Source organism: Passer domesticus, chromosome 1 (genome assembly GCF_036417665.1).
Source record: "Passer domesticus isolate bPasDom1 chromosome 1, bPasDom1.hap1, whole genome shotgun sequence".
NCBI classification, from domain to species: Eukaryota; Metazoa; Chordata; class Aves; order Passeriformes; family Passeridae; genus Passer; species Passer domesticus.
The window spans coordinates 151,993,696-152,019,593 of NC_087474.1; the positions used below are offsets into that span (position 1 = coordinate 151,993,696).

A 25,898-nucleotide genomic window follows, 5' to 3' on the forward strand; every position below is an offset into this window, starting at 1 on the left:
GGAAAGATCTGGAGGCCAAATCAGAATATGTCTCTAACTGTTATTTTTATGCACCCACTCTGTGAGTGTTACTGCTTACTTTTCCAGTTCAGTTATTCCCCCTCATCTCACAAAAACATCGTGTCTGTGTGCACTGATGGACAGCACCAAGGCCATGGCTCTCACAACCACCAAAGCAGGTGGTTTGTGGCCACTCAAACAGGCTCTGAGAAGTTATGGTGATAAAATAGAGGAACTGCATTCAACAAGGATTGCACATCTATATCTGTGGGAGACATTAAGTATAGAAGGTGTGGAAAAAAGATTACTCAGGTAGATCTGCTGATGTAAGTGTGGCATGACTAAAGAGGAATGTACCTTCTGTGTCTCTGGAAAAGCCCATCAGTGCAATACAAGAGCTATATTGGCTAATAAGTTATGGTCCTGGTTAATGGTTATTGAAACGGTTAATCTTTTTTTACCTCCCTTATCTACAACATTTTTCCAAAGTGATGTGATAATATCTTTTTTGCCTATTTAGGGAATCCTTGCACAAATAATTTCTTGAGGAAGTGGATAGAGTGCTGGTAAGAATGCTAAACAAATTAATTTTAAAAATTAGTATTTTATGTCTTCTGTGAGAGCATATTGAATGTATATACATTTCAGTTTATGTGGCTACTTAAAACACTCCCAAGAAAACAAAAAATATTTTTAAAAAACGACCAGCTGATCGTTACTATTTGATTTCTTATTTTTAGCAATGTTTCAGTTGAATGCATCTATTCTTCTAACAAATAACTAGGAAAGCTTCACTGTGATAACAAAACCTTTTTTAATCTTTAGAAAAACTAAGTTTTATGGGCAATTAAATCGAAGAAAGATAGTGAAAAATAATATAAAATATGATTCTGAAATGAAATCCACAAAAGCTTTAAGAACACAGCAGTTCTGATGCTTTTTGATGTGAAATATCTAGCCACCTTATTTTTAAGTGCTACTCAGGTGTCTGGGGTAGTAAAAAGTTAACCAGACTCATACATTGCTTCTAGCTGCATTTTTGTGCTTTTGGAAGACAAAGAGACACCTCTCATGACAACCATAAAAAAATCTAAGTCTGTCCTCCTTTCCCAAGTTTTTCTTTACAGCAACATTTTAGCTGTTAGCCATGCCTGCTGATGGATACATTTCATCCAGAAAATTCAATTTCCTACTCCTGTTGCTGCTATGGTTACAGAAAATGGCATAACTTCTTGTTCTGGTAGAGACAATGGGTTGTTATGATGGGTCAAAACAAAAAGTTTCAAAGTTAGAAAGATTTCTCTTGAAGGACAGGTTGTTCAGTAATACTTGAAGCAAAATCCTGTATCTTTTCTCTAGAAGTTGAAGAAAGAGTAAGGTTTTCTTTTTCCCTTCTCTGACAGTTTTAAAACTGCATGCGTCTTGTTAAAACATGCTATGTGTATACACATTTTCTAATTATTACTCTAGGATAAAGAACACAACAATGTTAGGAGGCACAGGTGAAATCAGGTTTAGAGGATGATTAGATCCAATCACACCCAAAGGCTTCCAGCAGACTAAAACCCAAAGATTAGTGTTTTTCCCAAAGCTGTGCTTGTTAAATCCATCTCTTTTGCCTATGCTCATCACAGCTCATTGACTCCCTGGGAATGCCTCTGTCACCCCACAAAGGCTGTGCTTTCAATGAGGTCAGATGATTTTACTTATATGCAATTTTGGCATGATCCTGTTACTTATATTTCAGTTTATTTGGGGTTTTCCAGGAAGGTCTCTTGCAAATCTCCACCACAATAACTTTCCTGTCTAACCCTTTCTATTGATAGGATAATGGAGGAGGAAAGTACAGAGAAAATGTGTCATTTGGAGGTCTACTGCTTTTGTAATATCATCTGCAATTCTCAGGGTGTTTCTGTCCCTTGCACAGCGTGACAATAGGAAGGATACAGCCTGGCTATAGTGTTCCCCAAGCCTTTATTTCCAGCAGCTCTCTAGTAATTTTGCCAAGCCACAGGGATCAAAAACCCTGGGCCAGAATCTTCTCTTATTTACACTGGCATACATTTGAAGATCAAGCCAGCAGAGTCAACACAGTTTCACAACAGTGAAAGTGATATGAGATCAGAGTTTGATGAGGTGCTTTTGGTTGTCTTTCAAGGAATTCAGAGGTGTTCAAATACATTTCAGCCTAGGCATTTGCTTAGTGCTTCTGCATATTCATGTTAGCCATGAGGATTTTCTCATGCTGTTCTCTGACACTGGCCACCTCTGCTCAGGTACTTCATTGTATAGGCTGCATTAGTGCCAAAACATGAGCTTTTAATGAGATAATGGAAAGCTGTAGTATTAGTAGTTAAATTCAACACTGCTAAGTGCATCTGCTGTTATTGTTGTAATGTTCTCACAATATTTAGTGATGCTTTTCCATTCAAATTGTGAGGAAAGCTTCAACTGGTTTCTGGAGTGGACTTGAATTCTCTTTTCATGGCATACTGCTGATGGCATGCATTTTATGCCCTGGGGTGCTTCATAAGAGCAGGAATGAACATGAAGAGTTTTCTGGGGCAGCTTGGAGGACAGCATGGGGAAGAAAAAGCTACACTTGTTCAATGCCATTCCAGCACAATTCCCTCCCACAAACTGTCTGGACTCACAGGCACACCCAGGCTTTGTTCTGAAGGGAACTTATTTCTTCACAGCAAAATAAATTCCAAGAATAAATAATAGTTATGAAATATGTGAAACAGGCAGGGATAACCAGAGAACCAAGACACACAACTGATACTCAGATTATCTCAGACCATGAGCATAACTGGATTAGGTTTCACCTATTCTATTAGCCAGTGTGTTGTACTGAAAAAGGATCTGGACAACTTGCAAAGGGTTAGAGTCAACAATAGGAGCCTGCATGGGGTCACACAGCTGGCTTCACTCCCCATTTGGTTCCATGGACCAGCATTTGGTTAAAACTAAGGCTTCTTTTTTCCATTGTCCTGCATGGTGCTGACAATGAATAGGATCCTGGGGTTGTGGCTTAAGGGGATTATTACGCAAAAGAAAAACATGCGTCCTACAAAAATCCAGCACTAAAATTTATGAAAGTTTCAAAGACTGATGAAGAGAAGGTGTTGAGCTTTAATTATAGGCTTTCTCAATGTACATGGCAGAGGAAGCAGACCAAATTCAGGTGGAACTTTCAGCTCCCTCAAAACAAACATAGCAGGGTCAGACAGTGCTGGTTTTAATTGCTTGAACCAGAAGGAAAAGAAGGCAACAAGGAAGGGCCTCTATATTTGAGCACATTATGTCCTGCTCCTGGTTTCTCTCAAATCCACATGTTGCTGTGGCTATGGTAAAAATTGTGTTTGAGTGGCTGGTATGATTTAACTGCATACACAGCTTTACCATCATTGCCAAACATGCTCATTTTTACATAGACTCTTCCTGCCCATTAGAGAGTCAATTCTTTGCATGATCTTGTGGCATCAGAAACAGAAGGATCTGGGTTTTCATGACATTATTTTCTTCTCTGTGGGAGCATATGATTGTAAAGTCTGCAAATAAGCTTGCCTGGGGACAAAGGTTTTTCTATTAAGATTTTCTAAGGGGCTCCACAACCTTCAGCCTTATTGAGACTTCTGTTGTGTGTTGACTCACTCAGAGAAGTCAGGATGAGATTATTTGCTTTCTCCAGTTTTAATTATTCCTCTCTTTTTCAGACCACTGCTCTGCTAGCTTATGGATGACAGTATGTATTTCAACATCTTTTGGGAGAAGGAAGGGGAAGAGCTCTGAAGGTAGCTTGCTGCATATGCAATAATATATGCAACTCATGACCCTGGCCAAGTCAAAATTGAAATGTAAGAAAGCCCTGATAAATTGCTCTTTACTTCTCCCTCTTTTACCAGTAAAAACATTCTGTCTATGATGCTGATTGAACCTCTAAAATGATCTGCTTCCTTCTTGTCTTTATAATTAGTTTCTTATTTAATGTGCATGTACTTCGATTTTTCTTTTAATGTTTGTATACACTTGTCATTGTAAGACTGATAAAAAATTGCAATAGATTTTAAGATCCTATTAGCACTTTTCTTGAGTAACAAAGAATTGAGGCACTTATTTTCTGGAAATATTTACTCAGTTATTCACTTTTGGGGTGCATTGTTTATTTCATAACAGTAGCCTGAAAAGAGGCCACAGATAAACTGTCAGCTCTGACTGAGTTTCAATTGGAAACTTCAGCTTTTCAAGTGGAACTCAATGAGCATGATCTGCTGAACCTTCAAATCAAGATAATATTCATATTAATTTATTGGAAAGTAAACTGATATTGTGCTGTATATTTTATAGCCTCTGTGTTGGAGAATGAGAGTCTACCCTCTCTGCATTTGCATATTTAGTGCAGGCCATTTACTAAAATATTTATTTCTTACTCAGAATCATTCATACCTTCACTCTTCCTCAGCTTTTGGATACACTACTGTGGTGGGTTGACCCAGGCTGGACACCAAGTGCCCACCAAAGCTGGATGGGGAAGAGAAAATATAAAAGAAAGCTCATGGGCTGAGCAGGGAAAGATCATTTATCAGTTACTGCCATGGGCAAAAGAGACACAAATTTATTACCAATCAAATCAGAGTGGGATAATGAGAAATTAAAATAAATCTTAAAACACCTTCCCCCCATCCCTCCCATCTTCCTGGGCCCAACTTCACCCCTCATTTTCTCTTCCTCCTCCCTCTAATAGTGCAGGGGGATGGGTTATGGGGGCTGTGGCCAGTTCATCACACATGATCTCTGCCACCCTTCCTCTCAGGGTAGGGCTCCTCACAGCTGCTCCAGCATGGCATCCCTCCCCTGAGACAGTCCATCACAAACTTCTCCAGCGTGGGTCTCCTTCCCATGGGCTTCAGTTATCCATGAACTGCTCCAGCCAGGGTCTCCCACAGGGTCACAGGTTCTGCCAGCAGACCGGCTCCAGTGTGGGCTCCTCTTGCCATGGGCCACAGGCCAAGGAGCCTGCTCCAGCACAGGCATCCCATGGGGTCACAGTCTCCTTTGTGCCCCCACCTGCCCAGCACTGGCTCTGTGAAATGCAGGGGAAGCTTCTGCCAGGTCCTCACAGAAGCCACTCTGCCACAACCATGCCAGACAAACTCCATGGCAAAGCTCCTGGCCTAGCAGAAGAGATTTATTCAGCAACTGTATGAACTTCTTAATATGATCTCAACCTTCCTGTGCAGCTATCCAGGAAACTAGTGGGGAACAGGCACCACATGCTCTATTAGTAGTTTTTGTACATCTATAGGAAAAAAAAAAATTTAAATAAGTTCTTTATAATTAATTTCTGCATGCCATATGTGTGCTCATGAGTATATAATTGCACAGGAGCTGTGATTTGTTTTGTGCTTAATGTGACCAATTTTGTGCCAACAAGTGATTGCGCTTGTAACTGCCCGTTTGGCGTGTGCAATAACGTGTTTGCACTTCTGCATGTGTATTTGGGAGAATACAAACCAGGACCTCACAGCTCACAACAGAACAAATGAAGCATGGCAGTGAGTCACAGAGAAGACTGGCTTTGCATGCAAATTCCTTGAATCAGTAGAAGTGCTGGTTTCTAGGATGAAAGCATCTTTTTTCTCTGATTATTTCTTTATCAATTATTTTAAAACTTGCTTATTAGCTGTAATTTGTCTTTTGTAAGCTTGGTAAACAGGTGTTTTTAGCTCTTAAGACCTACAGAGGAGCAAGTTTTCTTTTTATTTACATTTTTAAGTGCTCAGTTGTCACAGCCAGCCATTATGCAGAACTGATTCCAGTGACTAATTTGACTTGACATTTTGGTGCCTGTTTCTTTCAGAGTTCCATGTTATTTGGCTGATCTTGACCTGTGTCATGTCATTCAGCAACACATACCTCCATTTTTAAACTACTACTCCACTAAAGAATTATATTCAACCTGTCTGTCTATTTTTCTTATATGTATCTACCCCTAGCTCTCCTGGATTTTTCTTTATGTCAGCAAGGTCAAACTCATTCCTCTTCTAATTATACACAGTACCTATTCAAATTTTTTCTATTTGAGCATGTCAGCTGTTGAAGTAATTACATTAGTGTGAATGTCAAAGAAAACTTAATAAAAGGAGGGAATACAAATAATTTGAAGCTTTAAGAGGAAAAGAAATTTATTCTCATTGTCACTTAATGTACTAAGTCCACTCAGAAAATATAGCTTCAGGTGCTAAACAGTCTGGGGACTCACCTTGAATTTAGGTTTGAAAGGCTCATATTCTTTTCTATTCTTTACTATTAATATTTAGATAAAAGCCATAAGCTTTTAACAAAATTCATTATTTTCAGGGGGGAATCTGGATGTCTGAAGAAGAAATATTCAGCCTTGCTGACTGAAGTTACTGTCTTTAAGATTGCTTAGAACCCCCTAGAAAAGAAACAGTGTACTAACACATATGAATTGAATAGTTGCCAGACCCTGCTGATGAAAACATAGTGGAATCCAATAAATTTTCCATTTGTATTGCATCTCCTCCTTCTGGAAAAAATGTGTTGAGAAATTTTTTATGATTCACATTTCGAGTTAAAATCTGCATGCTCTTTACTTTTTGAGTAAAGAACCTCTGTTCTAGGCTTTATGGTACAGGTCTTTACTGGTAGAAATCATCTCATTTAGCAGTGGAAAAAGCTTAGACATCTTGATTCTCTTCTGTGTTTGTGCCTTATCATCCTTTTCTTCTGGTGTGTGTAGTTCCATCCTATTACTTAGAAAAGCAAGGAGGGAAGTCTTGTGCACGCAGGGAGCATTTTATTTTAGTGCTGTTTTGACTGATATATTTTCACATATCTTGTGACTTGGGTTTTCTTTGGGTAGAGACCAAATGTAGTATGTAGTCAATGTAGTATTTGGCACTTAAAAGATTACACAATTAATCTTTCAGATGTTAGTCTGCAAAGAGCCCTAAACTGGCTTTCCCAGTGATGACCACTTTCTGCTGCTGTCCTGCACAAGTGCCCCAGTTGTTGCTTAATCTCTACAGGGAGACCTGGAGGCCAGCTGAGCTTTCTCACCTGATTTGATCACCTCAGGAGCAGAAGAAAAGACATGTATTTTTCTGGTTGATTTTGCCCAAAGCAGAGTTAAATTTTCAGAGGGTATTTAATCAATTTTGACAGTGGTGTATTCGGAAATTGTCTTTATATGTGGGGGCCACAGCAAGAGAGCACCACTGTTAAACACTGTGTTTCAGTGCTTTGATTTTTGCAGTCAGTTACACTTCACAGAAATTCAGTAACAATGAAGCCATCATCTTTGTTACAGGTCAGTGAAACAAAAAAATCTATGTTTCAACACTGATGATGAGAATCTCCTTTCTCCAGTTGAAATAGAATGGACTGGATGACTGGATTCTACTAATTCTGTAATATTACATCTGAAACTCTTCTGCATCCTGAAGGTAAGATATATGATTATGTCAACAATTACATTACACTTTAGGGGTTTTTTTGAAACTAGCTAATTTACTCTTGTTAATGTTTCAAAGCCTTCCATGTACCAGACTGAAATTTTTCAGTTATCCATTTTTCTCTGGAGGAATACCAATCAGGTATTTTCAGGACTTGCAAATTGCTTCTGAACTAATCACTTTCAACCAAAGAAAAAAACCCCAAAGCAAAATAAATCTTTCTTAGTTTTAAGAAAAAACTGATTTTTATTGTAAAATTCTTCATTATAAAATTGACCTATTTTAACAATAAAACTCTCATAGGTTGTATATTTCAGGTTTAAAAATACATTTCTCTTTTTAAACTTAAAATTATTTAGGAATGAGATTGTTTTGTCTAGGCAAAAAAACACACCAAAACAATCTGTTTTCAGTTCCTTCCAAACTTTTTCTTCAAAGCATTTTTTTCAGTGCTTTTTCTTTTTTTCAAGTTTCTCCAGCTTCTCATGAAAAAAACTTTTGAATTTCATTTTTAGGTTAATCAGTCTTATTTGAAAATTCCATTACCTTCTGTGAAAATTTTCCTTTCATTATGAAACCAAATGAAACAAAGTGATGCAGACTGAGGTTTTATTCACTCAAACTGGAATGAGAAGAGAAAAAACAGAGGTGAACTGAACTGCAAGAAAATTCACAGTGGACATATGCATAAAACTTGCATAGAAATAAAGGAAACAAGGCCTTGAAAAAGATTTAAGACAAATCTTGTCAAACTGGACTGATCTTTATAATAAATACACTCAGCCTTGTGATCTAATAACTCATTTCATGTTTGGGGAAGTTGGGATTGATATTTTGCAACAGGTTCCAATGTCATGCTTGGGTAATTTTTTTGATTTGTTGCAATTTGGAGGACTGTGAACTAGACAGGGCTGTCGAGCCCAGCATAAACAGCTTCAGAGCTATCAAATCTGGAAATTCCCTTTCAACAAAAACCATCCAAAGTTCAGGAACATCACTATTACATTCTAATTGGGTCAGTTTGTTATGAGAGAGCTCTAAAAGAGATTATATCATTTCCTGACATTAAAACACACACATTTGAGGGTTTTTATGATAGCAGAGTTGATCAGTTTTGGAGTGTTTCAGCATTTTGGCATGCCCATAACATGAGGATGTATCATCAAGGCTGTAACAAAAGAGCCAGGCTTGATGAAATTTGACCTTCTAGAAACTCCCATTGAGAGGCAAAGTATTCACATCTTAGTACTTGGGTTTTTTTATCCAGCAAGGGGGTTTTAGTGTCTGGATTGGTTGTTCATATCAGGAAAAGAATTCTTCTTCATTAAAAAAAAAAATCATGTTTTCAAGTGAAGGCTTAACTTTTGTGTTTTAAAGTTGTGTCTGCAGAGAAGATAAATTGCAATTCTTCAAATCTAAAAAAATTCCAAACACAGAGTTACAGATGTAAGACTTAAAAAAAGCCCATTACATCTGAATGTTGAATCTTTCTGAGTTGTTTTGGGTATATGTCTGCAATTTTTACAATATTTTTATTTATTTCTAAATTGGTGCCTTTAGGTACAATTCTTTTAATAGTCAAAATAAAGCAAAATAGTAGTTAGTATATTAGAATGCAGAAATTTTTACCTGCAATTCTAAGAGAAGGTGGGTGGGTGCATGATCTACAGCCCACTTTCACTTTTCAATTGGTTCATTAATCTAAAGCATTCTAATTCTGAAACATATTAATTTCACAATAATTCACAAGGTGATTTCAAACCAATTGGGAAAACTAGTCCAAATAGATTCAATTACATAAATTAAAATATATGTCCATACTTTTGCTTGTTTTTGTTTATAGGATGTGTCTCAATCAAAACTCTTCACATTTGCAGGCATGTAGTTATATAATTCCATATTCTAGATACCTATGTCCATGAATGTTTCTGCAAAACAACATGTACCCTTTCTTATACAAATGATCTATAATTGTAGCATAAATTTTTAGCATGCAGTTTTTTTTCCCAAACAATTGATCCCAATGGGATAAAAAATATTAACCTTAATTTATTTCCTTATGCCTGATATATTTCACTATATCATCAGATTGTTTTTCTTTAAATGAATGTTGTCTCCATACTGTTTTTCTCTATTTGGTATTAATGAATGGTATTAATGAATAAATTTAAACTCTGAATCACAGGTGTTTAAATTGGCTGAGGGAATAAATGTATAACTACATTCATAAATACATATCAAAGCAGTCAAAGACTTAGCTATATATTATGCCTTGATGTGTGCAAAATTTCCATTACTGTTATTGGGAGATAATGTGGGTGTTGTGAGGTCAGAATATATTCCAGGCCGTATCCTGTGACATGTTTTTTTCCTACTTGTCCCATTTCCCTTCTTTCTATGCTGTTTGTTACAGTAACATAGCATTTGAATTAGAATTTTAGGAACTTTGAGGAAAGCAATTGCAGAATTTATACGTTTGTCACAATAAAACAATTTTGCAAGTTTCACATTTGTACTGAAAAACCAAAGACACAGACCAAAGAATGTTTAGTCAGATGTTGATACCTAAGTTGCAAATATCCATGTTTAAGCAGATGAAGCCCTCCTGAATTTCTGTTTTGTGATTAGGACCACATACAATGAATAACAGTTAAAAAAAAGGACATGGTTACTAATGTGGTGGTGGTAGCACAGGGACATCAGCACCTTGATGGTGGTGCAGGAAGATCTTCATGTGGCAGAGAAAGCCAGTTGTCCTGTAGGCAGGCTGCAAACCTGACAGGTGAAAGCAAAAAAACCATCATGTTGGAAATGTTTTCTCAGGATGTTTAACATTTATTATGAAAAGTTAAATGAAAGTTCCTCTGTATTGCTGAGCTATTAAAAATTTTTGTTACCACTCCAAAAATCCCCATTTTTTTCTGCCTGCATCCCAAATGACACTTCTCTGGGTTTTTATCCCAGTTAGTGCCAGGTGTCATCAAAGCATTTGCAGAACCTCTTCCTGTATGAGAACCAGAGCCAAGGCAATTCCTTAATTTTGTTCTTTCCATACTTTCAATGTCATTTGGTTGTGCCTTCAGTTCTCTTGAGAGAAAAGGAGTGAAAATGCATAAAACCAAGAAAGATGTTCCCCTCACAATGAAAAAGTCAGTGCAGAATGTCCCACAGCCCAATTTCAAGAAGTGAGCTGTGCTCCCATTCCTGCTGGAATGTGTGTATAGCAGGGTGACTAATGAAGTGCTAAGTACCTCTGCTTAGCCAAGGAAAAGGGCATTATTATTCTTCCCTGTCAAATGGGTTAGAGGAAATTATTTAGAAGAAACATCTGAATAAAACCAAACAAAGCAAAACAAACCACACATACACACACACACACCAAAAAAAAAAAAAAAAAGAAAAAAAAAAAGGAAAATAAAATCAACTACCTCAGAAGCCAGTAAAAACTTCTCTAATATTGGATGTGTATCACTTGTGGGTATACTCACTGTCCCCTTAATGGGTGTCCCAGTTACTAGTAGCAGGCAAGAGAACTTGAAGTGGGTGGATCTAGGTGCCAGGCAGCCACCACATGCAGAGTGTAAAGTTTTGGGTAAATAAATGTACTTTTTTTTTCCCCTTGGCTTCTAATCAGCTTGAGATGACACACACATCTATTTAATTATTTTTCAAGCTGAAAATTTTTCCTATCAGTTAGTGATTACTAATTTCTAATTGAAAAAGGAAGAAAATGTAAGTGGAGTTAAACACACCCTTTAACACCAGAAAGGATCTCTGGTACTGAAATACTGAGGCCCTTGATCTGCGTACTGCATAAAGCAAAATGCAAATAAATGAATGAAAGTCACATTGGTTCTAATGATGCTCAAGGCTGTGGTGAAAAACATGCTGCTATGATGTACTGAGCAGTTTTATTTGTTAAAAGTACAATACAAGTATTACTGACCTTATTTAGGACTGATCTTACAGATCAATTAGATGCAATAAACAAAGAATTAGAAGTCCAGAGAAAAACAATAAAGGTAATGGTAGAAATATTTCAGCATTGTTTTGCATAGTGTAGCAAACTGCAATATGTGCAAGCAACAGTGGGATAAGTCCTGGTACAACAGGATAATATAATTTATTTGGAAAATCTGAAGGGAAGGTGCCGTTCTCATAGAAAAGTGTAGATTTGGAGGAACCAAATAGAATTTTAAACCAGAAGAAAAAATGCACATACAGTTCCTTGTATCTGTGTCTTGCTTTGGCCATTTTGTTGTGCTCCTGGGGAATTAAGTGCATTTTGCTTATAATAGATAGACCTTCTGGGGTTTTTTTAGCCTATGTTTCCTTATGAGATCTTGGTCTACTCACTGTGGCATCAGTCTCTAGGGCAATATATGCAAACAAGTTACAGTAGTCTCTTGTCTACAGTACTGTCATATTTCATTTTGAAAACCATATGAAAATATTTCCTAGAGAAAAACAGTCCTTGCATTTCCTTATTTGTGGATTGCATGCCAGAGCGCTCCAACTAGACATCAAGTGAGGAACATGTCCAAGAGATAATGTATTTATTTATACCCAACATTTCAACATTGTTCAGTTTGAAGTACCACAAATTCTTAATATGTTCTCAGCTGAAGACAGATGTTATGCATCGTTCATTGTGTAGACTAGGACCAGATCATCTTCAACATGATAAAAGGATTATTCAAGGCTTTTATTTATGTAATAGCAATTTTTTGTGTTGCTGTGTCCACTCTCCAAAGCATAGGGAAATAAATAACTTCAGTAGAAGATGTGATACCTTTTATTGGATTATGGTATATAATGTCTGTAAAAACATTGTTTTCATAAAAAATAAATTATTTCAAAGTCATCAAGTCTGTACCAATGAACACTGATTCCATCAAGGCCACACCTTCTTCCCCTCCTTTAGAAATGTTGTTTCTTGCATGGGCCCCAGCCTGGCCCTAGGACAATTTTCTCAGCAAGACCTAATTTCCAAGGATTTTTTTGCAACTCCACTTTGATCATCCAACCCCCACTTGATGACCCAACCTACTTTGAGTCAGTCTATGGTCCTGAAGAAGGGAAATTACTGAAGCACTGCTATGCCTTCAGCAAAGATTCCAGTAAAGTATGATACAATAAGTTAGAAGAAACTTTATTAAGACCATGATAATGACTAAAATACATTCCATATTTACTGGTGTGGATTTTCTCAGCTGAGTTATGGAGAAAAAGACCATCAAAATAAATAAAGTCAACAGTGTTGGTGCTGGGGAAATTGGTACCATACAAGAAAAAAATCTCCACTGCTATGCCCTATATGATATTCTGTTGGATGCTTTTAGCCAAGCAATGGCAAAATATGCTTATCCTCTCTTGCAAATCTGTCCAAAGTTTGGAGTCACTTTTCAAGAAGGTAGGATTTTCAATGTAAGCATGTCTACAAAATTGAAGACATTTGTTTTGCCAAATTTTGGTGTTGTGCAGGACATGGAAAAGGAAGAGCCATTCAAAATGAATTTAAATGAGATTAAGTTAAGAGTGTAACTTGTCCATTGTTTATGTGCACATACCTTGCAACATGTTTATTTTGAAGCAAGGTAGTTAAAATTTTACATTAAAATCCTTATTTTATGATATGCACTTAACTGCACTGCATTTCTCACTTGCTATTTTCTATGTTTTGAGTTCATGACTTTGAAATGTCAGGGTTCTTTCAAAAGGGTGCCTGTGCATGAAGGAGAAGGAGGCTAATTTCCTAGGGTTTTAATAAAGGAAAAAAGAGAAAAGCAAAATATAAATTCCATCATGGAATGGCAGGAGTGGCATGCACAGATACTCTTTCAGGACAGCAACCTTTGCATCTACAGCAGAGACCTCTTGTCTCTTGAGTTAGTTTTGTGACTCCGGGGTGATATTGTCATGCTTTCTGCTGAGTGGCACTAGCAGATACCAAAATGCACATTTTCCCAGTGGAGTTGCACAAAATGTTTGCTGGGAAGTTTAGGAGCTGTGAAGCTTCAGATACATCTGTTCCATTTTCTCCAAGTGCTACCTGTCCTACTATACGATGCCACACCTGACTTCCAAACTTTTGCTTAGATAAATTTTTATGATACATTGGACTGTATCCCACTTCAGAGAACCTGGGCTTAGCCATCAGCAGAGGAAACACTGAGTTCACACAAAGAGTGAGAAAGAAAGAGGCACTTCCTGGCCCTGAGAGCTGGCAGCAGGCAGCAAAACACAACCAGTGCGGAAGGAATTTCTAAGCATGCAGCTGCCAACTGCCTCAGCTCTTGTGTGAGCATGGACAAACTCAGGGACCTTTTAAAAGGCTACAACTAAGGGACAGAAATGGCATGCAAAGTATCCTTAGTCCTGACTTCACTTTCTACGTGTTACATTTTGAGTCTCTACCATGCAAAATAACGTATTCAATGTTACTCCAAAAAACAGTTGCTTTGTTTTTATTTGTCTGAAATGGGCAACCACTGAGTTTTACCTGACTGTCTTTCTGAGAAATGGGTGAGGTATTTTGAGCAACGGTGTCTTCAAAAATTCAGTCTAAGACAGATAACAAGTCTGGAAAATGTTTGCCTGAGTGCTTACAGTTTGACAGAATTTTAAACCACTGAAAATAAAAATTTATTAAGAGTGTTGGGAAACTTCAAATTTAGGTGGCGTTGCCACCTCTATTAGCAATATATGCGAAAATTCAACAGCTAGCTGCAGAAAATGAGACTCATGCATTAGTGTGCTGGTCTATTAATATGCATATGGAAAAAGAGAAAATAAAATGCTTCTTTCCCTATTTTTTTAATGAGACAGAATCATATGTTAGAAAGAAAAACAGGCATACTTTAGAAATTAAATTGAACAGAAATAGGAACAACTCTGGGTTTATACATTCCCTTGACAAATCTCTCAAGTTTTTATGACTGTATAATCCAGCTCCTGTCACAGTTTTCTGCCATGGCATCTTTCAGATGATTGGTTTTGTGCATAGTTATTAGTCTGATGCTGCTAATCTCTCATTTCTGAAGGAATAAACTCAAGTGCTTCTAGCTGAATGCTTATAGTTTCTTTTAAAAGGATGTAATTCAGGTGGTTTAATGGGAAAGTGGACTATCCAGATTTAAAGACAATATTTGATGTTTTGCATATTTCAGGTGGTCTAGAAACTGGGCAGTATATGGGCAATATTTTCCAGTTGTGTTGGTAAGATGACTAATAATATTCAACTGTAGTTAATTAGGAAAAACAATTGGTGGGATTTTCTTCACCTGTTTTGGTAGGGTAAAAGTAATGCATGTACACCAACTCAGTTTCCCCATCTGTGGAAAAGGTGTCGTCCCCACAGGGACAGGTTTGTATCACAGAAGGATTAACCCCCCTGTGGAGCTGCTTATTTTTTCCTCTTAATGTATAGAGAGAATAATTTATATGATTTGTGCACACCAGGCACACGAGATGGCTACACCTAATGGAGTTGAAACTCATTTGGGTTGCCATAATTGCCCCCTTCCTGCAGGCATGAAGCTTACACAGACATGAATGTTTTGATGTCTTCTCAGTGATCTCATCAACTATTAGCACCTTGGGTTTATTTTATCCTGACTTAAGACCAAATTCTGAACAGATGCAAAATAGTAAACTTGGTCTCCAGCTGTGTAGAATACAGGTGAACCCTGGTTCCTAGTCTTCTCTTTAACATTTTGTGTTTTTTATCACATGACATTCCTCACCTACTAGCATTAACATAGCTCTACAAAATTGTCAATTCTTGCTTATGGACTTTATCTGAGGCTTCAGCCAGAAAAAGAAAGTTATGTGCAGAAGATGTGAGTAAAAATTGTACCTTTTAGAGTAAAATGTTATTTTTGAGTGTGTTCTTAACATTCATCTGGAGCAACAAAATATAGTAAATATGTGAGTATTCCTATTCATTCTGGTTTCTGACCTTTCACTTTGTTTGCTTGCAAACTAATTCTACACATTAATTCCTGTCAACAGTAAAGAATCATAAGTATTTTTGCTTTCATCACACAAGAAACTCTACAGCTTGTCTTCTTTTCAATCTTCTTCTGTAACCTATTCTGGTTTTGGATATCAAAAGACTAAACATCTGTTCCCCTATTGATATCAGCTTTATGTCCCAAGAGTCACATTTTTTTTCCATTGCCACTTTTAGATTTTCTCCCAGTATTGAATAGCAGAGGAGCTTCTACCACAAGAAAGTCATGACCCCTAGGTGGGACCTCTGGGTTTAGCTGTAGTTTGAAGGATTATGGCACCTTTAGACAGAAAGTGGCACTACCCCTAGAGAGAATCTTGGTGAGTCAACCTGCAAACTTCCTGCAGTCTGTGCCCTGTCTTTTGTTCTCCAGAGGAAAAGAGACCTGTGACTGCCTTCCTTACATCTCAATTAAGCAAACTCTAAGTCCAGAGGTTCATGAGCAGATGTCTCTTCTCACCTCTTACCATGTGACCTCTGAAACCCACCCTGAGAAATATCTCTTTGTTCCTCAGAAGAAAGATATTACTTTTACTGGACCGTTCAAAATATGCCAGCAAAGAGGCAAGGGTTTCTTCTCCCTTTTTTCCTTGGAGTTATGCAAAGACCAGAAGCATTTATGGTCTTAGTTTCCCAGTGACCCTTCCCACTTTACTTTCCCCATAGATCTCTGTGTGCACTATTTGTCTTGTCATATGTCAAATGAGAAAGAAAGGCTGTCTGTGCCTGATTCATTCTTTGAAGTATCTGCCACAGCAGTGTAATAAATAACCAGAAACTTTGTGTCCTTAAAATGAGAAATCAATCCACAGAGGCAACTTTTAGATATTTCTAGAATAAGAATCCAAGGAGCAGGAAGATTAAGTGAAGAAGTGAAGAACTTGGCTGTCACCTTGCCTCATGTTTGTTAATTGAACACAACTGTAAGAAGAGGCAGCATTCAGCTTCAGGGTTCTTTCTGTGTGGAAAGCCAAGGTGAATTCCCTGATTCACTATAAAAGCTCTCTTCTTTCAGTTGGATTATTGATTTCTTTGACATATTTTAAGCATCTCTTTCTAGCTTCTGCTTTTTTCCTTTCCAGACTCTGCCTGCCCTCCTCTGGTCTTTCCATACCTTCACAGGCAAGGAACTGAAGTGTTGAAAAATCTGAAAACCAGAAAATATTATAAGAAGAAAGAAAGAAAGAAGGTGTGAATAAAATGGAACTGGTTAAGGTAGTTACACTGAATATGATACCTTGCCTTTATCTTAGTATAAGTAATATAAGAAGTTTTTACCAAATTTAGGATCACTGGCCTTTAATCTAGGTAGAGTTTTTTCTCACACCTTGTTCAGGCACCTCAAAAGTCTCATGAAAAATGTCATGAAAAATGACTGTGTCTGTGTGGGCAAAAGGTTTATTTCAGGAAAAAACAGTGAAGTGACCACACTTCTTGGGTCACAGTAAAGTATCTACTACAGTACATATCATCCTGTCTTTTTAGATTACCTTTTTCAATTTTAAGATGTATGTGAAAATTTAGGATTCAGAAGTTTGTAGAAAAATAAAAATCAAACAAGATTGTTAGCATGAAATCATGAGATAGACTTGTTTTCTCCTTCTCCCCAAAGTTACAGATAATTTACAATTTCTGCTGGCAATATGCAGGGAAAATGTCTTCTCAAGTTTGTCAATACATTTCTTAATTTTTTGTTCCTGCTCCTTCTGACCATGCTGGGCAAATATAGTGCAAGAGAGAAACAATGAAGATATCCACAACAATGGGGCAGTGCTGGAAAGTTCCTATCTGACTTGTGATGACAAATGATGCTTCAAAGTAATCAGTGCTAGTGATTTCTGTTAGTCTTTCTTAAATTTTAAAAAAACTTACTTAACTCATTCTTTGCATGCTATTCTAAAATATTCAGAAGGATCAGTGATATTCAGGGAGATTGTACTGAACAGCTGGAAATCTTTGGTGACTGATCTGACTCACCATGTCCTCCTTATAAGTGCAATCTTCACCATTCCCCAGAGATCCCCCCTTTTACAGGGAAAAACGTAAAAGCAGCACTGTGTAAACATTTTGCAGGAAGACTTTGCAATGCAGTTAAGTACAGTGCAGTGTGGCTGAAAACACAGCCCCCTGGATGCCACTAGAAACCTGTCACAGAGCTGTAGAGTGGTTTGTGTAGGAAGGGACCTTACAGATCAGCTACTTCCAACCATGAGCAGGGGCATCTTCCACTAGGCCAGGTTGCTCTGAGCCCCATCCAACCTGGCCATAAGCTCTTCCAAGGATTGTGCATCCACCACTTCTCTGGACAAGCTGTTCCAGTGCCTTGCCACTCTCACAGTAAAGAATTTCTTCCTAATGTCTCATCTAACTTTATACTCCATATTATTTGCATTTAAAACTCTTACCCCTAGTTCTACTACCACACTCCCTGATTTAAAATTCCCTTCCCACCTTTCCTGTATGTCTCCTTCTAGTACTGGGTGGTCACTATAAGGTCTCTGGAACCTTCACTTCTCTAGTCTGAATGACCCCATCTCTCTCAGCCTGTGCTCAAAGCAGAGGCACCCCAGTCTTTCATCAACTTTATTGTCCTCCTCTGAACCCACTCAAGCAGGTTCATGATCTCCTTGAGATGGCACAGAACCACGAAGTGGCACCTGGAAGTCTGACTTGATACTTAACTAAGAAACTATGAGAAGAAATTAAATAAAGTCCTAAGTCGTCAGTAGCTGTAATGCATTTCATCCTTAGCAGGATGCAGACCCCTCAATACAAAGTATTTTCTCGAACCGAGTCCTTCTCTGAAGGGCAAGTTTAATCAAATTAAATCATGTTGCAGCAAAAATTCCAGCTTTTCCAGTATCTGAAGTTAATAATTTCTTAAAACGTCCTTTAGAAAATTTCCAGACAAAAATAATTTGTCTTAAACCCTTCAACATATTATTCAAATGGTTCTCTCATTTAAAGTATTGTGAACTTCCTAATGAAGGCAATTTCTTTGTTTTTCGCTTCCATATTTTTAATTTCACAGTGATGTGGTCATAAATTAAACATCTACAAGTATTTCCAATGTTTCCTGATTAAACTTTGCTATTTTTAGCTGCATATAAAGGTATGCAACGAGCTTAAGCCCTCTTCTAGATGCTGTAAAAACTACAATGAATGCCAGTCTCTAACTAGGTAGTTTTTAATTTGAGGCATATTCTGTTGGTGATGAGCATGAGTAAATTTTCCATCAGTTTGTGTGAATCACTAATTTATACTGTAACATCTTAATTTCACATCAATTAATTGTGATTATTGGTTTAAGATATTCATGTGGCAAAAGGTTTTGAGAGAGATGAGTAATCAAACTGTTTTGAAAAGCAGCTGTTTTTCACAGTTGACAGGAAGTTCTACTTTTTGTTGGAAAGGGATTACAAAAATTTCTGTGGTTATACAGGAAGAAAAAAATCCCCAGTATTTTTAAATCATGTCTATTGAATTGAGTGCTATGTCAGTGAGATTCTGCAGTCTGTCTTCTCAATTCATTCACTAAAAATAATAATAATTAAAAAAAGAAAATATATAGACATTGAGGGTGAGGGGGAAATTACAGAGGGAATTAGAAATAGTGGGTTTTCCTGCGGTCGTTGGTTATCAAAGACCCCCATTGCTGAAATAAATGGCTACTTTGAAATTGTATCTTCTCTATGTTAGCAAATAAAAGAAGGAAGTAGAGTGTGCAGTTGATCAAACCAGGGAAGACTGTAGAGGTGAAAACATACCTAAAACTTGCTTGTTAACTGAGTAATTGAGACTTATTCCCGGCGTGCTCATACCTGGCACTGAAGACACTGAGTTACTACTGCAGCAGACTGTGAGAACTAGGCTATAGAATCATGGAATCATGGAATGTTTTGGGACGGAAGGGACCTTAAAAATAATCTTGTTCCAACCCCCTGCCATGGGCAGGGACAATTTCCTCTAGAAAATCAGGAAAAGTTTCTTACTGCAATGGACATTCCTCTCAGTTTAGACAGTTTTCAAAGTGCTTTCATTTGCTCAGGTTTAACAGTCATTCGTAACTCACCTTTCCAAGTATTCCCCTCTATGAGACTAGAAACTGCTCTAAGAATGAAACTGGCTCGTTTTTGATGTCTCAAGTGCCCAGCTAGAGCAGACAGGGAACATCTGGATCATCTGCTTTACCATTTGTGTGTACTCCACTTTCACCTTATTTTCCTTCTACCTAAAATTCTGTCTTTTCATTTGATCTTTCTACCTATTTCCTCCCTGAAGGCTCAGATTTGCATCCAGTGAAGCCAGTATGAATGCAATATGAGAAAGTCTAAGCCTTTAGACTGTGATTTAACAAGGTACTTAAGCACATGCCTGGCTTAGCACACAAGAACCTTCTCATTGAAAGCAGCAGAAAGATTGCTACTGGCCTAATTGGGAACAAGAGCGATCTATGAACCATTAAGCAGCTGCTGAATTTCACTGCAGCAGCGGCTGTATTTAAATGATAGGCTGGGTGTGAGCTCTGTGAACAGTTTATGATGTGCTTGGGATCCTTAAGAATGAAAGCACCTCTATGCCAGCTGCACCCAGCCATGGAATTTACTGGTCTAGACAATATATCTGTGGGTCCACAGCCATCAGAAAACTTGTAAAAAGTAAAAAGGTATTTTGCAGAACGAACTGAAAACTATATTTGCCCAAACTTGAGGGTAATCAGTGAAAAATATTTCTCAAGACTTTCCAGAAGAAACGGAAATTATTTTATATGTCTCTCTATCACATACCAGAATAGGATTTTAAAGCACTTCCTGGTACACACATAACTAGGCATGCACACACGTTTACGTATAAGATATTACACACAGACTCTTCAGCCTAGCGTGTCAAGACTAGGAATAATATTTCTGGGTTTGCTCTGATCTCTGTCTTCTGATGTTCCAGAAGGAAAACAATCACCAGCAGTTAACAATAAATACTTGGAAAAAACACAAATTATTGGTTTTATAAATGCCAGAATATTAGCAAAGACTGATGAATTCATCCACAGGTACAGTCCTATCTGTTTACTCCAATGTAATATTTAATACTCCTGCAGGAGGTGTTTGATATGTAGGTGAGTGTAATATAGTCATAGGTACATTGTACAGTCTGTAGGGAAATGGCTATGACTTATGTGAGAGACTATAAATGTGGTGATAAATCGGAAAAGATAATGCTTGTTTTTGTAGGTTGGTGTGATCCTCTCACTGCCCTTTATACTAAGGTGAATGTATGGCCCACTTAAAGCTGTGAGATGCATGCCAGGGGAAATATCTGTGCCCTAGATCATAGTTCAGTGAAGAACTCTGTTGTGATGGCACTGCCTTTTACCTACAGGAAACTGTGAACCTGTGGCAGTGCCAATGGAGCATCCTGGTCCTTTTCCAGCTCAGGCTGCTCCAAGTGACAGGCTGGGACTCATGTCATATCCCCCAAGCACAGGCAAGGTTAGATTTACACCACCTGTACATATCCCAGGCTCAGAGTATTCAGTGGGAGGATGGTTTCTGGGATCCACTTAAAATGGTTTTGGTGAAAATGCAGTATGGGCTAGTAGCCATTTAAATCCCACTCTGTGCCTTCCCCTGCACTAGGCTCTGGGTTAAGTGATTCGGAAATGCTGTTGTAGTGTTATTGCTGCTGCTTACCCATAAGCCCCTAAAAAGTTGTAGCCTAAACCAGTCATTCAACAGCTTCTGCCTCACTGATTGAAGACTGTTCATGCAATGCACACAAAAATGGTGCTAAAACTCTGATAAATATAGGCTGCCGTGGGTTTAGGGGATCACACAGGACAGTGTGTCCATAAATAGGTTATTTTTCTTAGAAATGTAGCACTCTGTGGTTTTTTATCTAAGATCTGTGAACCATGTCTGGAAAGCAAAGCTTCTTCTTTTAAAGTTGTATTTGAGGTTTGCATGTCATTTATTTTAAATCAACACAGGAAAACAGCTATTTTTTTTTTTTTGATTTAGGCTTTTCACTCTAAACTTTTAAAATAATACTTTCAGCCCCGCTTGGCTGCATAATTTGGCACCTGTGAATACCTCTTGCCACAATCCCTTTAAGGATACCTTCCTGTTTGTGCCTATGGTTACACAATTCCCATGACAACTGTGCAAGCAGCCTGAAGAGTTACTTTTCTTGAAGGGTTTCCTAGGAGGTGAAACTTCTGACAGTGCTAAAAGACATACAGGATCAGCAATTTCAGAAGCATCACACAAGTGCTCAGGCAGACTTATTAGAAATAAGAGATCTGTGTTATCTTGAAATGTAATGAAACTCTCCTTTTAAGGGTTACACTTTGACACAATAGACTCAAACCTCTCATTGGTCCCAGAGTTTGTATGTGGGAATTACTAAAGGGCTGCTGCCAGTTTGCAAGTGAGAGCTGGAGAAGAGCAGAAAGATCACTGCCCTTAAAGGAGAGTATCACTTCTGCAGAATGGTTAGACCAAGGAAAGCCATCTGCAGCCACTGAGTGTTTTTGTTATTGTTATAAGCAGTCATTATCTGGAGGAGGTTGTGGCCTCAACTCTAAAGCAGAGAACTGTCTGATATGGTCTTTGACTTCAAGCTGGATATAAAATACCATGTGCTTTAGAGTTTAGGAAGCGTTCAAGGACATTTGCCAAAAATTTGGACAGAAAGACATTGTCTTACTTCTTGTTGACTTTAAAGGGCACACCTAATATTTGCATACTGGGTAAAGAAAAGGCTAATATTTAAAGATTCATTGACTTTACAACTTTATGATTTAGAAAGGACAGGGGTTAAAGAAACTATATTTCCATGTGGGGATGTGAAGGTAAGAGACTATAAACTCAGAACAATTCCAGGTGTCTGGGCAAAGCATGAGCAAAGTCTTAGAGTGATGCTGATGAAAATAGTTGAGCAGTTGAATTCGTTGCTGCTTCATGAACACCAGGAGAAATAATGGAGCATCCTCCTGCATTCTCCCAGTCACCTAAACTTCATTGAGGAATTTATTTGCTCATTTCCCCATTTTACCAATATACCACCTAGTTAATTCTCCCTATGGCCTCTTCAGCCAGCCTTGTGTATTTCCAAATTGTCACAATTGAGAGCATTTGATTAAGTTGAATTGTCACTCCTGAAAACCCATTGCTTCTTTGGCTTGCCCTAAAACTATCAAACTGCCTCTGATCCCTGTTGTTCAAGATTTTAGGCAGAATATTTTATTTCTGCATCATGTCATGTGCTCTTATTTTTAGCTTGTTCAGGCAATTCCTAAAGTGTTTGTTTCTAGTTTAACTAATTTCTTAATAGCTGCATCTGTTGGGTTGGGGCTCAGTTCAGGAAAAACAATGGCTGGATTTTATTGTTTATGAATTCCCTAAGTGCATGGCTCTGGAAAGATAACTAGACAGAAAGTCACAATTTCAAAACACTATTGCTAGATGACTTAGGCTCTATTCCAAAATAATTAGGCACTTAGAAAGCTGGTTTTCTATGAAAATCAAGAATATGCAGGAGATCTTTGACTGGACATCTCAGGCTTGGAAAATGCACCTATGAATATTTGGAATTTTACTCCTGACTGTGATTCAGTAAAGGGCATCTTGTAACCCACTCATTACAAGTAGTCCCATTAAACTCTGTTTACCTCACCATGAGTGAACTGGGTTATGACCTCAGTGGGGACAGCAGCAGTGAATAATTGAAACACATGGACGGGATGTTAAAAGAGGCAATATTCTAATTCTAATTGAATATTACTGTTATCTCAGGGTCTGCTTTTGTTCCTGTATCATCAGCCTGGTAAATATTATTGCTCTTCCCAGTAACTAGAAGTAGAAGATAAGTTTGCTTGGTGTGCTTGGCTACATTTTTCACTTGCTTATCACTTTGCTAAACAGTAGTTGCTTGGACTAAAATTATTTAGTCTGTTTCTGGTACTTTGTGGATAATTTCATTTGTTTTTTCTTTTCTTTTGGATTATTTGAAAATATGATGTGGAGAAGGTTTGTGAGGTATGAGGATGGGGACAATGCTTTTTTCTTTACCCTAGAAGCTTTTTGCTGGGAAGCCATTTTGAAGAGAGGCTTTGGCCCTTACAGGCTTCAAAGCAGGGAATAGAAATTTGGCAAAGGGTGGCCTTGCTATGCAGAGTCTTTTGCTCTCTGTGTAAAAACATGGCCAAGTCATGAGTGTTTGAAAAGAATCACTTTCCACAAGCTGAAACCTTGTTTAAGTTCAGGGGAAACAGTTCCTTGTCTTGGAAGAACAGGCTCCATCCCAACAGTGAGCAAGGACACCCATTGCCAGAGCTGCAAGGTGGGGCAAACTTCTTTAGAATTATTCTTCCTTGTATCTTGTTCCCTCGGACTGTGGTGTTAGGTTAGAAAATTAGAAATGATTGTCTGCTCTGTCAGAGTTCCCTCTGCTGATGCCACCACTAGGACTGTGTCCAGCTGAACCAAGGGTATGAGCAGAGGTGAGAACAAGCTGTCCAGTACCTGTCAAGGGGAATATATGAATCTTACTAGGAAGTCTTAAATGACAAAATATTGTAACTGCATTGGAGACTCATCCAGAAATAAATCTACTTGCCCAAATCAGTGTCCACTTTGAATCAAAACCCCCAAATTAATTTTTGCTATAATATTTAATTTTCTATGCTACACTCTTAAGAGTGAAAGAAGAAAATAGATGTTTCACTCTCCAGAACTTCAGGGAAAACCTGTTCTGCAACATTTTCTTCTCTTAGCTGGAGTTTTTCCAGCTCATCAAAGTTAATATCTCTCCTTCTGCAAATAAATACCAAGGGATCTTTAATTAGCTAAAATGACCAGCAGTCAGGACCTTGATTTCTCACTTAATCTGAAAATAGCACAGTGTCCCTTAACACTCTGCTAGAACATTGGCACAGTACCAACAGAGAGAATATAGGGCCATTTACTTAATCATACACTTCCTGCAGTTTCTCCTACATTTCTAGCTGAGTTCATCTCAACAGCTGGAGAAGGGCACTGTAGTTTCTGCAACTTGTGGTAAGGGAATTCATGCTTTCTTTGGTAATTGTTTGTAGGGCTGTTTCAGATCTTTTGGATTTGTTCACTCAAACGTTAATACAGCAAACTCTAGTGGTCAGTATGGTGCAGTGGAAAAGAGTGAAAAAGGCAGCCCCAACCTATCTGCTATGATTTATCCACAGGTGAAACTTGGACTCCACCCCTTGTACTCATTCTACACCACAGACTGCTCTTAGCACAACTCTTTAACACCTGCACCAACAGAGAATAAGGCTGAGCAAGATGCTTGCAGGAGTCTCAGTGAGTTGTTCCAAAATCTCTGCAAGTAGTCATAGGACCACTGCAACCTGTATGAGTGTGCCTGCAGCAAAGGTCCATTCCCACAGCTCCCAAGAATAGATGGGAAAGCTCTAATATTGCAGATTGGCTCACCCTTGCTTTAAGTGTTAAGTCAAAATCAACAGAATTTAACAACTTCAAAGTATGCTTTGACATATCTCTCATCTTCAGGTACTCACCAGTGGATCACAATAACATAGCAAATGCTGGGATGAGCACTTAAACCAGTGAATTGCTGTGTCCTGCAGGAAAGACAGCCCAGCATCAGTGAAGGCAGTGGAGTGGGTGCAGCAGGGAGCAGAATGTTGTGGTGGAATTGGACACAATGGGAACATGCTGCCAAGGGCCAACTTCCTGGCTTTGCACAAAGACTTGTGACCCATTTTAGCAGAGATCTGTTTGGTTTTGATTTTAACTGGCAGTACTGAAGTGAAAAGAAAAAAGAAAAAAGAAAAAATATGGTTATAATGAAAGCCAAATATTCTGGTATAAATAAGTATAATCCTGCCTAAATCAACACACACTGGCCTAATTCATATGTAGACATCTACATAGATGTCAAGTAGATCTCTCCTCACCTGTAACTCATCTCTTGGAAGAAACAGTAGTCTATCATGTCACTGCTAATTACAGTCTGAATGTGATGACTCCACAGCTGCCTTTTAGTTCCTTATATTTCTGGGCTGGACAGTGCAAGACACGTTCATTCCATGGAGGGCAGGGTATGGGGAGGGTGGGGGCTGCTACAATTTCCTCCTGTTTTGCTGCTTAGCAGCTTGTCCTGCTCTCACCAGCACTGCAGTGTAAGGTCTGTTTTCCACAGCTTCTGACACATGGTTTGCAGCACAGGTGTGACCAACCACACATTTAAATTTCTTAATGCTTCTGCTCCACACTTGAACAATTTCTTCCCATGGAATCCCACTACAGCAGTGGAGTTTTTCTAAGGATAGAAGCCTCAAAGCACCACTGTGAGTAGAAAAGGAAAATATTTTTATGCCCAGTTTACAGACAGGGAAGTAGAAG

General features: G+C 38.2%; 3 long non-coding RNA genes across 4 annotated transcripts in view; 2 read left to right on the top strand and 1 right to left on the bottom strand.

The window, feature by feature from the left end:
• The first annotated feature begins 232 nt into the window (after positions 1 to 232).
• Positions 233 to 8,280, top strand: LOC135290034 (uncharacterized). Its single transcript, XR_010352778.1, has 4 exons — positions 233 to 326; positions 3,720 to 3,860; positions 7,337 to 7,472; positions 7,997 to 8,280. It is a non-coding gene; the product is annotated as an uncharacterized LOC135290034 (long non-coding RNA).
• On the bottom strand, positions 7,900 to 19,376 carry LOC135290041 (uncharacterized). The gene is made up of 3 exons (XR_010352780.1): positions 19,263 to 19,376; positions 10,047 to 10,256; positions 7,900 to 8,103 (listed from the first exon to the last, which is right to left on the bottom strand). It is a non-coding gene; the product is annotated as an uncharacterized LOC135290041 (long non-coding RNA).
• A 1,515-nt stretch (positions 19,377 to 20,891) lies between these two features.
• The window catches only part of LOC135290046 (uncharacterized), a 44,901-nt gene continuing 39,894 nt past the window's right edge, over positions 20,892 to 25,898 (top strand). For both annotated transcript variants that reach the window (XR_010352781.1, XR_010352782.1), the window contains exon 1: positions 20,892 to 20,984. This is a non-coding gene — a long non-coding RNA (uncharacterized LOC135290046). The remainder of the gene's footprint in view (positions 20,985 to 25,898) is intronic.